The sequence below is a fragment of the Cupressus sempervirens genome, chromosome 5, assembly GCF_028749045.1.
Source record: "Cupressus sempervirens isolate cs-2001-9-10 chromosome 5, ASM2874904v1, whole genome shotgun sequence".
Lineage (NCBI taxonomy): Eukaryota > Viridiplantae > Streptophyta > Pinopsida > Cupressales > Cupressaceae > Cupressus > Cupressus sempervirens.
The window spans coordinates 763,008,042-763,021,404 of record NC_143122.1 but is presented as its reverse complement, the minus strand read 5'-3'; positions in this window follow the sequence as shown (position 1 = coordinate 763,021,404).

Below are 13,363 nucleotides of genomic sequence, written 5' to 3'. Positions count from 1 at the left end.
CTTTCTTGACTTGCACACTGTTCAGGGTATAGACAGATGTACTTACAGGTTCTCTCCAATATTTCAAAGCAACATTCTTCTCCATCATGAGTGTTCTAGAATAGTCCATTATAGATGTGTTTCTCCTTTCATAAATTCTATTTTGTGGAGGGGTTCTAGTTGTAGAAGTTTGTCTCTTGATTCCTCTATCATTACAGAATATCTCAAATTCATTTGATGTCAATTCTCCACCTTTGTCATATCTTAGACATTTCAATCTTTTGGTTGTCTCCTTTTCAAATCTAGCTAAGTACCACTTAAACATTTGGAAAGCATCAAATTTTTTTTTAGAAACATAATTTTCATCATCCTAGAATAATCATCAAAAAATAGTATAATGTATGTGACACCTTTGTATCTTTGCACATCAATTGGTCCACACAAATCAATATGAACTAATTACAGAATTTCTTTAGAGGAGTGGGTCTTACTTTTAAAACTAGATTTTTTCATCTTTCCTAACTAACATTTTTTTCAAATCATATTTTCAAGTTTCTTCATTTTAGGAAAACCTCTAACTCTTTTCATCTTACTGACACTAACTAAGTTATCAAACTTAACATGAATTGTGCCACAAACACACATCATCAAATTTTGCAACAAGACAATTTTCATCATTCATGTCAAGATAAAATAGATTACCTCTAGTATAATGACCTTTTCCAATTAGTTTCCCATCATGTCATAGATCTTTTTTTCCTTGTCCTCAAACTCAACTTTACAACCTTAACTACTCAGTTGTGATACACTCAATAAGTTATAGTTATCCTTCTACATAATAAGCATTGTCACACATTATCTTTTATGTCATTTTGATTGATCTTTTACTTTTTATCATACAGGGTGCATCATTGCTAGACCTTACATTATTTTCATTGTAATAATCAAGGGTAATGAACTTAATTTTATCTCTAGTCATGTGTTGTGAATAGCCACTGTCAATGATCCATCTGTCAATCTTGTTCACATAAGATACTAGTATAGTTGTCTCATCCTCATCAGAATCATCCTTCATTGCAATACACATGACTTCATCTATTGGAAATATAAGAGGAGTAACTAAGAGGGGAGGGGTGAATTAGTTACTACAAAAATAAATCTCAAATCCCTTAGATGTCAGTACAAAAGGCAAATAGATAACTGAATACTACTGAACCTTAGTAAACACATACAGAATGTTGTAGCTCAGTAATAAATAGATTAGCTTGGTAAGTGATTAACATATAAACCTTTAGATGTTATCTACAATTATCATTACTTTAACTTAGTTGCAAACACATAAAATAAAATAGCATGAACACATTTGACACCAACATTTAATGTAGAAAGGGAAAAACCACCAATTGCAACTAGTTACTATTTTTCACTCTTCTGAAGTGAGCCCTATTAGGAGCCAACCCTATTAAAAGTTACAAAATACACTATTAAGTGTGACCCTGTTAAAGGATTTAATCACCCTATTAGAAGTGGCCTTGTTAAAGGTCTTGAGAGTAACTCAATGGAATTGCCACCTTGTTAGAGGATTTGCAAATAGTTGTGAAGCCAACTCTGTTAGGAGATTTAGATCACTACTACAATGGTTAAAGAATAACAATAAGGTGAGCTAATTTGAATGCAACTAATTTTTTGATTACAGATCTTGGTTCTAGCTTATAATTGATCCTTCCTAATAGAATATAGCTTTGTTTCTCTACAAGGATATTCTTCTTTTCCTTCAAATTTTCTTCCTCTTCTCATCATTAAATCTTCAATCACATCATCATACTTACACACTTTAATGTCACAACTTGACCTTATACTTATATCTTCCTCTTTGTCAAGTTAGCTCAAATACAACTTAGAATAATTAATATTCGTCACCTTAGTCAGTTGGAATCAATAGATAAATCAATTAAGCTTAATATGCCAAAATAAGAAAATCCTTCGTTAGCCAACCCAACTTAGCAGAAACTAACTTAGAAACAATTTCTTTTGTTAACCAATAGAAGCTCGGTTAACACTGTGAACTCATGAAAATCCTTTGGCAATCGAGTGAGTTTGGTTAGCACTAGTTCCATCCAATTTTCTTTCTTTAACCAAATGAACTTTGTTAACACTCAGTTTTTGCAACTTTTCCTTTGACGCCCAAGTGACCTCGGTAGACACTACCTTCTAAACTAGGCAAACACATGAATTTTTGGTAGACACTAAGAACTATCTTCACTACCTGAGTGAGCTCAACATATACTAACTGATAATTATATGACATTTGTGTAACATCAAAGACAACACACAATTAATCAATTGTATCCAACAATTTCCCTCTTTGGCATTGGTGGCAACACAAGATTTCATAGCACCATGAAATTTTGGATTTTAGACTTTGAGAACTCCCTCTATCATTATGAGCTCTTCCTTTTACGAGATTTTTTTCTACAATAGCTACCACCAAGTTCATTCAAAACATTCTCCCTCTTTTAGCAAACTTCTTTTTTGGAAAACTTCTCCCTCTCTAGTTCCTTACTTTGTTTTGGTTCCAAAAATTTCTTAGAGATATGATAGTAAACTTCTCCCTCTTTGACAACACATGCTAAAGACAATAATCCTATAAATACCAATGTACCTTAATTACTAATTCATCTGCAATATGCCCTTGCCAATTTTGCACCAACTTATTGATCTTCAATAGGTTCTGGTTGATGCATTCACTAAACTTCACTTAGTGAATCTCAAATAGGGGTATGACACCTAGCTTACCTCTTAGATACAAAAATGCATCTTTAGGTAATGGATTGGTGAATATATCTACAATCTATTCCTTTATACTCACATATTCTAATCTAAATTGTTTGTCTTGCACTAACTCTCTTGATAAGTGATATTTTATAGCAATATTCTTTGTTTTGGAATGCATTACTAGATTCTTTGATATGTTGATTGCACTGGTGTTATCACAATGTATGACAACTAGATCTTTGATTTCTACCTTCATTCCTTCCAATAGTTGTTTGAACCAAACAATGTTAGAATAATTGACTGTTGCTACTACATATTACACCTATGTTGTGGATTAAGATGTATAATTTTGCTTCTTGCTTGTCCAAGATACTAGTCTTTTACTAAGAAAGAATGCTCCACCACTAGTGTTTTTTTTTGTCATCAAGACTTCCTTCCCAATCATCATTATTAAATACTTTCAAGTCCAAATTTCCTCCAAGTTTGTATCATAAACCATAGTCTTCAGTACCTTTTAGATACCTCATGATTCTCTTGATTGCCATCATATGATTTTCTCTAGGATTTGTTGAGAATCTTACCACCATACCAACTACTAATCCAATATTAGGCCTTGTATGCACTACATACTACAGTTTTCCAATCATTGATCTATATGTGGATTGATCTACTACCTTGGAATCACCATTTTTGAAAACTTTATGTCCAGTAGACATAGGGGTTCCAACAGGTTTTGAATCTTCCATTCTTAATTTCTTTAATATTTCCTTGATATAATTAGATTGAGTGATGTAGATACCATTTTCTTTCCATTCTATCTATAGACCAATAAAGAATTTTATTTTGCCAAACATGGACATCTCAAATTCTTTACTCATTTCTTCTAAAAATGATTTGCACAAGTCATCATTTCTTGTAAATAGAGTATCATCAACAAATATTTCTGCCAACACAATCTTCTTATCTGGTCCTTCTTTGATATACAGACTATTGTTGTCATTTTTACTTTGAAAACCAATCCGTGCCAAGTAATTATGTAATCTTTCATACCAAGATTTGGGGGCATGTTTGAGGCCATATAATGCTTTGTGTAACTTGCAAACCATGTCTCTTTTGTTGGGATCTACAATGCCTTCTGGTTGCTCAATGTAAACTTCCTCATCAAGAATGCAGATTTGACATCCATTTGATATACTTTAAATCCTCTATGTCCTGCATATGCTAGTAAAGTTAGAACACCTTCTACTCTTGCCACAAGAGAAAAATTTTCACCATAATCAATACCTTCTTCTTGAGAGTAACTTTTGCATACTAATCTTGCTTTATTTCTTGAGACTTTTCCATCTTCATTCAGCTTATTTCTAAATACCCACTTTGTACCAATTACTTTTTTATCCTTGGGTCTAGGAGCAAGATTCCAAGCTTTGTTATTTTCTATCTATTCTATCTCTTCATTCATTGCTTCAATCCAACTTTTATTTTCTAGATCATCCTTAATACTTCTAGGTTCAAATTCAACAAGTAAACATGTACCATTTGTATATGAGAAATATGTTAGCAATTAATACTAATCTATTCAAAAACAAAAGCATTAACTAGCATATAAACCATAACATAAATGAGAGACTAAAGAGGAAACCCCAATTGGAAATGTGAGCCAAATGAATGGACTCTCCCAATAGGATTTAGCTCCTTGCTTGGTAGATGGGTCTAAGGATTGGGATGTATGCTCAAGGTTCCCAAAAACTAGCTTCAATGGAGATGGAAAATGGCAAATTGGTAGCTTTATGAGCTCTCAATTTGGCATCATAAGGGTATGGTTGATGGCTTTTGGCTCGCAAAAGGGCATTATAACTTTAGCTCCAAGATTGTGATGAAATGGCTTGGGAGGGGATTCAATTTATAGGCTAAGGGCTTGAGGGATGGAGGGCTAATATGGAAGGAAAGATGAAAGCTTAAGGAGGGCTAGGATGCACTCAAAAGGGAGCACATGGATTGTGCTTGTTTAGCACCAATCAAGGAGTGACAAATGTCACAAGGTGAGTGGATGGAGGAAAGGGGAAGGATGAGTCAACAAAGGAGGCTCAAAGGATAATATCTTCATAAAGACCCTTCATTATGGCTTGTAAGAGCTTGTAAGAGTCTTTATGACTTTTGTAAGAGCATTCATTGTTGGATGGTTGGGATATTTTGGAGGGAGTTGAATTGTTGACTTTCCTTGGCTTAAGAAAGTCTTAAGCTTGCTTAGGGAATGTGACAACATTAGGGGGTGGATTAGGCTTGGGTTTAGGATTAGATTAGGGATGTTAGAGATTTGCAAGTGGATGGCATTCATGAGGGTGGGTGAGTTAGTGGCTAAGCTTGGTTAGTATGGGTGGATGGGGTGGATTAGGCTAAAAGGGGGATTTAGGATAGGTTAGGGGTTATTAGATTTGAGGGTTTTATTTATCAAATAGGTTTATTTAATAAATGGGGATTTTGGATTTAGATAGAAGAATAAGATTTAATTGATAAATAATAGGTTATTTGATTTATCAATTAGGACTATAGATGATTAATTAAATTAATCAGCTAGGGGATGGCAAAGGATAAATTAAATAGGAATTTAATTAATGATGCCTTTAGAGATAACTAAATAGGATTACCAAAGCAATGTAATCAAATTTAGGTGTCTACATTTTGCCCCTCTTTGACATAGTTTTGAGACAACACTATTTCAAAAAAGTTCGAATGAAGATGACAAGAGGAAGATGTTTTGGCAACAAGGTTGCCCCAATCTCGGATAAGAAGAGGAGAGACTAGACTTAGATGATGCCCCCTCAAGAAGGTGGTGAAGAGAGAAATGAGGCTCGACGGCTTCTTGAAAAGTAGAAGAATCTGAGATGAGCAAGGAGATGTAGATTGGCTTAAGAGAAGGGGCTGAATTAGCTCAAACTCTCACTACAGGAGAATGATAAAGGGCTATCAGATGCACAAGAGGAAGCAAGCTTAAGACTTTCTAGGATTGGGGGGAGGATGGATGAGCGGAGTGCTATAAAATGAATCCATGGTAGGGAGATGGATGATGGGATGATAGAGCTGATGCAATAGGATTTCAAAGAGTCTGATTGGTGGAAGATGGGTTTCGAAGATCCCTAGGACTAGGATTGTGGATCTTGAAAGATGAGGCTTGGTGGATTGATTTGGATTGGTGGATCCCTAAGACTAGGATTGTGCATCCCTAAAGCTAAAGGTGAGGAGTGATTCAAAGAGATACTGATGCATAAGCTGGGGTAGGAGAGACGAATGTTGGATATGGATGGGGGATAATGGGGATGAAGGAATTCCATTCAAGCTTTTTGAGCTGGGGGATACTTCAAAGAGAAGTACCACCATGTAGTTGAGCACTAGATTTGCTCTAAGACTGTTGGTTAATTGCCAAGGTTACCAAGAACATCAAGGCCTTTTCACCAACCATCTAGAGGACTGACGAACTAACTCAAAACAAACACGCAAGGATTTCCCTAGCATCACACATGAATCCTAGAGGAAGCAGCGTGGAACCGACACTAGGTAACCCACAAGCAGAAAAGAAAAACAAACAAAAGACATGATCAAGACCTTACGCTCTGAGTGCCCCATTTGCAGCATACCATGATATGGAAGATCGTGGCAACTTTGAGGAGGGAACAAAAAGATTGTTTGGAAAAGATATTTCAAGACCCAACAGGGAAGAGTCCAAATCAAAAGAAAGTGAAAATCTAAAAGAGAACTGTTTGCCAACGAGATGGGCAGGATGAGGTACTAACGGACCAAGATTAGACATGAAGAAAGCTATATCCTATAAGGACCTATCGGAGAGCACCTAAGCTGGTGGATTTGGATGAGTGATGCATCTATTAGGCTGAACTAAGAAGGATAACACTTTGGTGATAGGAGATCTAGCTAAAGGATGCATTGTAATGGCTAACCAAGGGTTGTGCAATGTGTGCAAGATGCTGATCAAGGAGGAACTGACATGAAAGTTGGATAGATACAATGGTACTAAGCTAAAGAGGATGTACAAGCTGATGGACCAAGATATGTTACAAATGTATAAGTTTGTTCATGTTTTGGTTTTTGTGAGATGGAAATGTTTGTGAAGGATGGGATGTCTATAATAGGTGATAGGTGGATAGGTAGATGGTTTGCGAAAAGCTTAAGTGAAAATGGGTTTTTGTGTGTGCATGTGATAGTATACAAGCTAGGATACAAGATTATTTATAGGCTGGAATATGGTACAAACTTTGGACAAGATTCAGATATACATGGTATGGTACAAGATTTACAAGGTATAATACAAGCTTTGGTACAAGACTTTACAAGCTGAGGTACAATATTTTACAAGCTGTACAGGAGGTATTTACAAGCTCCATTAGATTTTGGATATTTGGTTGGAACACCAAGGGAACAAGTAGGTGTGTTTATGGGATGGTGGGTGGATGGATGAGGGATAGGATAGTGATAGATAATAGATTAGTCTTAGTACACAAGGTGCCTAAATTATTAGGTTTTCACCAAAGTACCTATCTAGGGCGCTTGAATTGCCAAGTTTTCACCATTGGACGCTTATTTTTCTTTACTATTTTTTTGTATTTTTCAAAAGCTAGGTATACCAAGGATCTTCAAGCATAGAACCTCTTGAGATGAATGATGTTAGTGGGATCATTCAAGAGTTCTCCTTCCGGTGTAGATAACTGATAGGCTGTGGAACCAAAGGAAGCAGTGACAACATAAGGACCAAGCCATGTAGGTTCAAACTTGCCTTTCTTTTCTCGATCTGCTTGGACTTTCATGTTTTCTTTGAGGACCATGTCACCTGGCTGAAAGTGTCATGGGAGCACCTTCTTGTTGAAATTCCTTTTGAGATGAGTTTGGTAGACTGTGAGATGGTCATAGGCTTGTTGTCTCTTCTCACCTAAGAGATCTAGCTGAGTGAGTCGAGCTACTCTGTATTCTTCATCTGATATTTTCCCTCGCAAAGATATGTACAAGGAGGGAAGTTCAACCTCTATAGGTAGTACTGCTTCGGCACCATAGACATGGGAGTATGGAGTTGTACTTGTGGATGTATGGAAGGAAGTTCGATAGGCCCATAGAGCTAGATTTATTTGTAGGTGTCAATCATGACCGAAATCATTGACAACTTTCTTTAGGATTTTGAGGAGGGTTTTGTTAGTTGCCTCTGCCTAGCTGTTGCCTTGTGGGAAAGATGGGCTACAAAAGCGATGATGGATGCAGAGGGAAGTGCATAATTCTTCCATGTTGAGATTTTCAAAGTTACCTCTGTGGTCGGTGAAGATGGTGGATGGTATGCCGAAATGGCAAACAATGTGGTATAAGATGAACTTGGAGACCTGAACTCCCATAGCTAAGATGAGGGGGACTGCTTCCACCCATTTAGTGAAATAGTTTGTAGCTGTTATTATCCATTTATTTCCATCAGATGAGAGGGGTGTGATAGTTCCAACTAGATCAAGGCCCCAACAAGCGAAAGGCCAAGGTGGTGCAATAGGCTGTAGATCCTATGCTAAAGCGTGCCCAAGATTTGCATGCTGCTGACATGGGAGACACTTTTTGACAAAGTCACAGGAGTCTTCTTCAATGGTAGGCCAATAGTAGCCTTCTCTAAGGATTTTTCGCGCTAGGACAATACCACTCGTGTGGGCACTGCAAAGTCTAGAGTGTACTTCTTTTAACACCATTGCGGCCTCATTTTGGTCTAAACATTGAGAGAGAGTATCATGATAACCCCGATGATATAGGGCATTGGCTATGATAACATAGTGGGAGGATTTTTGGATGAGGTTCTAGCATTGGGTAGGTGTGAGGTGAGGGGATATGATACCATTGTTAAGGTAAGCATGAATCTCATGGTACCAAGGGGATTGGGGACCAACCAAGATACAAACACGATTTGAGTCATCATTCACATAGGCAGGCGTGAGGAGCTGCTCGACTAAAAACTCATACTGTGTAGCTACTTGGGGAATTTCCAAGAGCGAGCCTATAGTAGCCATAACATCTGCTGTTTTGTTCTATATTTGAGGTACTTGTGTAAACTGAAGCTTTGTAAAATGCTGGGTTAGCTGATCAACTAGCTCTTTGTAGGGTAATAGCTTTTCATCTTTGTTTTGATATTCATTTAGGGCTCGCTTGATGATGAGCTGAGAATTACCAAAGATTTGTAACTGAGTGATATTCCATTCTACAGCTATCTTTAATCCTACTATGAGGGCCTCATATTTAGCTATATTGTTGGTGCTAGGGAATTGTAGCTTAAAGGCTTTTGGAATGTAATCTCCTTGAGGTGTGACCAACAATATTCTTACCCCTGATCCATGAGATGTGTATGAGCCATCAAAATAAAGTTTCCATGGGGGTTGTTCTTCAATTAGGCAGATATGCTCATCTGGAAATTTTGTTATCAAAGGATATGCATCTATTAGAGGTGCATTAGCTAGGTGATCTGCTATAGCTTGCCCTTTGATTGCCTTTCTATCCACATATTGGATGTCAAATTCACTAAGGAGCATAACCCATTTGGCCAAACATCCTGTAAGTGTTGTTCTGGAGAGCATATACTTGAGAGGGTCAATCTTGGAGACTAGTTGGACAGTATGACTTAGCATGTAGTGGCGAAGCTTTTGAGTTGAGAAAACAACTGCCAAACAAGCTTTTTCCATAGGAGTTTAATTGAGTTCATAACCACCTAGGGTTCTACTGATATAGTAGATGGCTCTTTCTCTTCTATAATCATCAAGCTATGCTAGAAGTGCCCCTAGAGCAGTAGGCATTGCAGATATGTACAAAATTAGAGGATGACAAGGAACTAGTGGAACCAAGATAGGAGGATTGGTGAGATACTGCTTGAGCTGGTCGAAGCTGTGCTGACATAAAGGATTCCACTTGAAGTTATCATCCTTCTTTAGTAAATGTGAAAATGGTGTACACTTATCTGCAAGCTGGGAGATGAAGCGTCGAATGGATTGAATCTTTCCCTGAAGAGAGCGAAGCTATCGCAGTGTCTAGGGAGGAGGCACGTCTAAGATAGCCTTGACCTTTTTGGGGTCAATCTCTATACCTTGTTTAGAAACTATGAAGCCCAGAAGCTTGCCAGATGTGACCCCAAAGACACACTTCTTGGGATTTAGCATGAGATTATATTGGGCTAGCCTATTAAAGACTTTCTCCAGGTTAGCAAGATGATCCATGAAGGTATGAGACTTGACCAAGATATCATCCACATAATCCTCCAAAATGTTATGGATAAGATCATGGAAAATGGCTGTCATAGCTCTTTAATAGGTAGCCCCATCATTCTTTAGGCCAAAAGGCATCATGTTGTAGCAAAAATTTCCCCAAGGGGTAGTGAATGTTGTCTTATGTTGATCCTCTTCTGCAATTTTTATTTGATTATACCCAGAAAATCCATCCATGAGGGACAAAATTTCATATCCAACTGTAAGATCTACAATCATATCTATGTTGGGCAAGGAAAAATCATCTTTTGGACAAGCTTTGTTAAGATCTCTAAAATCAGTGTAGATTCTGATGTCACCAGAAGGTTTAGTGATGGGGACCATGTTGGAGATCCACTCTGAGTAGTCGATAGGTCGGATAACCTTAGCAGCTAAGATTCTTTCTAATTCAACTTTGACTAATAATGCCACCTTGGGGTGCATTTTTCTAAGCTTTTGTCTAACGGGCTTCATCTTTGGATCGACTGCAAGATGATGAACTACAAGCTTTGGATCAAGCCTTGGCATGTCCTGATATGACCATGCAAATTGACCAATGTTCTCTCTTAAGACCTCAAAGAGGAGGTCAGCTTGGTCCTATGATAGGGATGCAGCAATGTGAACAAGCTTAGGGATCTTTGAAGAACCGATGTTGAGTTCCCTAGTATCCTCAATTAGAATAGAAGATATCTCTGGTCAATTATCTTGAGGAGGTAATGCTAAATCCTCATGTTCTGCTTGTGGCTCTAGATTTCCTTGCTGAGGGGTTCTCTTCGCTGCCTTAGCTAGTCTCAGATTCACCTTAGTTCCATTTTTGGGTATATCGGAACTAGGTTGGGGATTTTCTCCAAAATACCCCTTGGGATCTAGCTTGTAGATATAGGCAGAATCTGGCTTTGTTTTCTTGTGAGGAGTTTCGGCTCCCATGAATCTTAGAAGTGCTTCCTCTGATGTGAACTCATCAATGTGTATGACACTTGGTTGGTCCCAATCTATTAGTTGTGGATGGGCGAGTGGTAGGTCAATGAGGTGGATGGATAGTTCTTGGAGAACAGAGTCTTCGAGAGAGATTTGGTCTAAGATATCATCGTGGGCTCTCTTTTCAACTTCCTTAGGAATGTCTTCGGTTTTGACAAGGTCACGGTGAATGTTCAAAAAAGTGTGATCATTCTCATTGGTGCCCCCAGTTGTGGGTATGCCAAAGCCAAGACCTGACTTTGATTCCCACTTGTGTGTGTCGATGGGGCACTACATGCCTCTTTCTTCTAGTCCTAGACCACCACCTTGATAGTTCCATTTGTCAGTGATGAGCTTATTTTCTTGGGGATACTTCTGGCTAAAGTGATCAAGGTGTGCTTGATTTCTTTGAGGTGCATCCTTATGTAACCATTTGTTGATATTTGGAGTGAGCTCCTCATGAAGAGGGATTTTCGAGGATACAAAGGTTGTTGGGCCAAACTATTTGTATCAAGGAGGTGGAATCTCCTTAGCTTTGTGATATGTTGGTCACCCATGGGCATGTGGATCAAGTGGGAGTGCCCCGACAGCAAATGCATTTGTTAGACTATACTCTCCACAACCTTTGTTATTGATCTTCACAATAGATAAGGTGGAGGCGAGAATGGTTTCTGGGTCATTACAAGTGTGGGATGAGCTAGCGATGGCTATGCCGATATCAATTCCAAGGAAATGGTTTGTATATGAAGCTTCAACCGCATTGCAGTAAGCAAAGGGTTTTGGATCAGCATGGATGGTTACCTCAGTGCCTTGATGCGAAAATTTGATGCACTGATGGTAAGTGGATGGAACGGCTTTCATGGCATGAATCCATGGGCGACCGAGGAGGATGTTAAATGGTAGGTTTAGATCAATAACATGGCAGAGTGTTTCTTGGATGACTGGTCCAACCTTGATTGGCAGCAAAATAGTTCCTTCTATGGTTCTTTCCAAGTTGTCATAAGCTTTGATGGTGATAACCTCACTGATGATATCTGCTTCAATATACCTAGCTTGTTTTATGAATTTTAGGGTGCAAATATTCAAGGCTGAGCCATTATCTATCATTACTCTTTTCATGGCAAAGTTGGATACCATGATGGCTATGCGAAGTGGAAGGGTGTGATCTGGCTTGACCACGGGTATGTTGGTGGGTTTGAATGATAGGGTGCCTGAGGAGGATAGGTGTCCAACGAGATTACAAAAATCAGTAGCATTGATATCTAAAGGGACATGGGATTCTATGATAGCACTATCAAGGATGTTTTTGTACATAGGACTAGTGCGAAGAAGGTCTAAAATGGAGATTTGGGCTGGCATGTTCCCAAGGTGTTCCAAGATATTGTACTGGCTTTTTGATGGAGCTGATGGTGCTAGTGAAATGGGTGGGCTTGCGATGTTAAATTGGTCTCTTCGAGTGGTGACTACACACTCATTGTTTGGTCCTTGGATATTGATAACATTGACAGAAGGCTCTTTCTTGGATATACAACCTATAAGGCTACCATAGTCTATATAGGATGAAGTGTGGTCATTGTTCTTCCCATGCTGTTGGTTTGGCTGATGGTTGTTGGTGTTGTTGTTGTTGGTTTGGATAGGTTCTTTTTCAAGATTTTGATTGTTGTGAGGAGGAAAAGCATTTTGATAGATCTGTAAGCCTGCATTGGGAGAGGTTTGGGAACCAACAGTGATTTCCTTATGATCAATGAGGTCCTGCACATAGTCTTTCAGTTTTATGCATCTCAGAGTAGTGTGACCTTTTACCCTATGAAATTTGTAGTAATCATTGTCTTTGTATCATGCAGCTTTGGATTGGTTTGGGTCAATTTGCTGGGTAGGAGGAAATTTGATGAGGTTTTCCTTGACTAATTTCTCAAAAATGACATCCAATGGCTCACAAAGGGGTGTATAGTTTCTAGGTGTAGGTTGGAATCTGGGCTTTTGTCCTGCAGCTACATCGATGGCATTAGCTTGATTGCTAGACCCTTGGAAGTTGGGTCTTGGATTGTGGTTTTGATAGCTTTGGTTATTCTATTGTTGGTAGTTGATAGCTTGTTGATTTTTTGGTTGATATGGTGGGTTGGACTACTTGTGAGAAGGACCAACAATATTCACATGTCTGGTGTCATTGACGCCATCTATTGCAACATGCTTGTTTTTGTTCCAATACCTAAACTTGTCATTGGAATGTGATTGGTTTTGGTTGGCTTCCTTGTAAATCTTGACCACACCATCTTTAATGAGTCCTTGCTCAAGGATCATTCCTTTCTCTTTGATATCTTTATAGGTTTGCAAATAGTTCATGGTCATGTGGTGAGCCAAGCTGGGATGGGCATTATCAATAAACATTTTCA